Genomic DNA, 3,368 nt, shown 5'->3' on the forward strand with positions numbered 1-3,368 from the left:
ATTCAAATTAGAGTCTCTGTATACAGAAATATCTCAGGATACTCTTATGTATTCCTAAAATATATGAGCTATTAGTCTGATGCAAACAGGATCAGGCACCCTGGTCATAAAGAAAACAGTGTTCAGTTGGGGCACATGGAGATCCAGAAAAAAAATAAGTTGTTTATACCACGGGGTCAGCATCTTAGCTTTACATTATTTTGGTTACATACTTGGACCTCTATTAGTCTCTTCTAGGTGTTATTTGGCCCAACACAATATGAAGGTTGATGAATTGGAGCTTAGAAACATAGAATCTGATCAATAGATTGTAATAATTTATTCTTTTCCTAGAGGAGAAGGACACTATTAAAGTTCTAGGCTGGTTTATCTAAGGACAGTTGCCCACATACGTACAAATGGAAATGCCATCAACTATGATTCTCTGTGGTTTCAGTTGATAAGACTGGAATTGTTCAAGGGTTTTTATTACAGCGTTCTAGTGATAGATGGTATGTCTAGCAGTCCATAGACTGAAAAAAGTGACAATTGTTTAGGACAACATAAAGAGGCATTAGAATGAGTATATTCTGACCTAACAGGTTTAATAAGGAGGGAAAGAATGCCATTATGGGTGGGCAATAGCAAGGGATCTACAGAAAGTGAGAATAATTATTACAAGCAAACAGGTGAAAAATAAAATAAATAACCAGGAATTAGATAGGGGTCTTGGTCTGACCTATTGGATGGAAGCTCAGATCAGATGCTTCTGGGAGACCCCTGAGAATCTTCAGTGTGAAGTTCTCTACTTGAATAGCCTTCCAATTGTGTGGAATTTTAATTGTTTCATTAAGTTGTAAAACATGAATCTAAGGGTTGACTCTTTAGAGTTTCAGTGTTGTATGTGTTATTAATAATACCTGGTAAAGTTCCTTCCAATGCAGTTCAAGAGCAGTTTTTCTGTAATGTCTCTTCCAAGAGACAAAGTTGAATATCACAAAGAGACTGTTTAGAAATATGTTGTAGGAAAGTGATTTTAACCTGGCAAAATTTTGCTATCTCTGCATGAAGTAGGGCACAGTTTAGGGCCAGAGTTTAAATTTCTAGACACGTGAATCTTCATATTACCACTTCACAGAGGAATGACTAGTTTGTCCTCAAGAGAATAAACCAAATGCCCATAGGACTAGTGAGGGGAGCTTTGGCCAAGTGAGATCAAGGCTTCCTGAAAAACTTGCTAATTTTAATTTAAGAATTCAATTGGTCCTTGAACCTTTCAAGGATTAGAGTATAAGGAAAGAGTAGTTTTTGATTAAGGGATAACACCTGACAGAATTCTTTTATAATGGTCATTTTAAAGAGCGAAACTCAAACACTTACTGTAAAAGTTGAGGTGTCCTAGGTTGCAAACACAAAGCCAGACAGCTTTTTAGTGTCTATATGTGTTGTGGCTTTTTTTCCAATACAGTATTTTGACCCATCCTGAAAATAGACATACAATAACTAAAAAATATTCAAATCCAATGGAGGGTGGATATAATGGTTAATTTTACATGTAAACATGATTGGGATAAGAGGTGCCCAGATAGGCAGTAAATCATTTTAGGTATATCTACGATGGTGTTTTTAGAAAATATTAATATTTAAATCAATAGACTGAAGAAAGAAGATCTGCCCTGACAACGTGGGTGGGCATCATCCAATCTGTTAAGGACATGACCAAAGATAACGAAGAGGCAGAGAAGAATATACACTTGCTTTCTCTTCTTGAGTTGGGACATCCATCTCCTCCTGCCTTTGGACAATAGGGCTTCTGGTTCTTGGGCCTTTGAACTTTAGGACTTTCACTAGCAGACCTCCTGATTCTCAGCCCTTTGGCCTGGAAACTGCAGCATCAGCTGCCTTGGTTCTCAGGTCTTCAGACATGGGCTGAATTATGCAAGTGACTTCCCTGGTTCTGCAGCTTGCAGACCACATATCATGGGACATTTTGGTCTGCATAATTGAAGGTAACAATATTACAGATATTTCAGCTTTGTTCTAAAGAATTTTTTGAAGTGCTTAGTGTGTAGCATGCATTAAGTAATCGTTAAATGTTTACCACTGGATATGGAAGGTCCTAGGGACTTGTCAAAAAGTCAGAAATAAAGGGAACTGGGACACATATTGAGCACACATTACTCCTGGTTTAGCAATTCTCAAAAAATAATAAAAGAGAAAAACAAGGTCAAAAATGAAATAGTGAGCAACTAGTCTGTATCCTACACTGACTGTAACATTGATTCCTTTCATTCTAATCATGTAGGTAAGAAAAAGTTATTTTGGAGAATACTCACATGGTCCTATCCTGATAATCGTGTGAGCCAATTCACATTAAAAATGTCCTACTGTATATCAATAAATATCCTGTTGATTCTGTTTTCTCTGGTGAACCCTGACTAACACAGTGGGTGTTTAATAAAATTAATATGATGGATTTCAAAGGGTTCTTGAACTCTGGTTCCTGGCCATGTCCCACTTTCAGTTTTTTCAAAATTATGTTCTAGACAGGTGACACATGGCCCAAAAATAATCTTAGCTATTGTTTTTTAAATTTCCCTATCAAATTTGATTTAAGATGCTAATCAAGTTGTCTATTCCACAATGTGTAATTTCATGGAGAAACCTAACTCATATTGACTTGCAATCATATTGTGCCACCAAGCAGATATTTTGAGCGAAGGGTTCAGCCTCTTCAAAACTAAATATTGATGTTTAAGAATAGCCTCTTTGAGTCCTTCCAGAGATTTATCCTTGAGGGCTTATATTGGATTATAATTTTGGTTAAAGTGACTTTTTGACATAATGATACGTTGCAGAATGTCCTTTAGTTTCCATGCTGTCTCTTTTCACATGAACCTCAACCTTTATAATAGCTGCTTCCCTAAAAGCAGCAGTGCATTAAAATGTTCCTTATCTTCTCCATTTTAATGGGGGTTTCAACAGAAGTGAAAAATCTCCTCTGCTTCCAAAAAAAAAAAAAAAAAAAAAAAATTCATCCCTAGGTTATGTACTACTCAAAAAGCACAACTGCTGTCTGTGTATATGTTTACTTTCCAGTTTTTGGCTAGTTGACAAGCTCTAGTGAATGTAACAACCTCTGTCACTTTGAGTAATTTTACTGTAGGTAGATTATTGTAAAAGAGAGTTCAGGTTTGTCATAGCATAACCTGTTTGATTATCTCCAGTTTCAGGTTTAAAATATGATCTATCAACAATATTAGATCAGGATTTCATTAGGAGCCTTTAAGAAGGGAGAGTAAGGCACAGAGAGTTCCCCAACTAAGACAATCATGAAACTTTCCTTATTCTGGCATGGGCAGGAGAGTAGCAGGATTCAGGATTTTGTA

This window comes from Chlorocebus sabaeus, chromosome 14 (assembly GCF_047675955.1).
Source record: "Chlorocebus sabaeus isolate Y175 chromosome 14, mChlSab1.0.hap1, whole genome shotgun sequence".
NCBI lineage: Eukaryota > Metazoa > Chordata > Mammalia > Primates > Cercopithecidae > Chlorocebus > Chlorocebus sabaeus.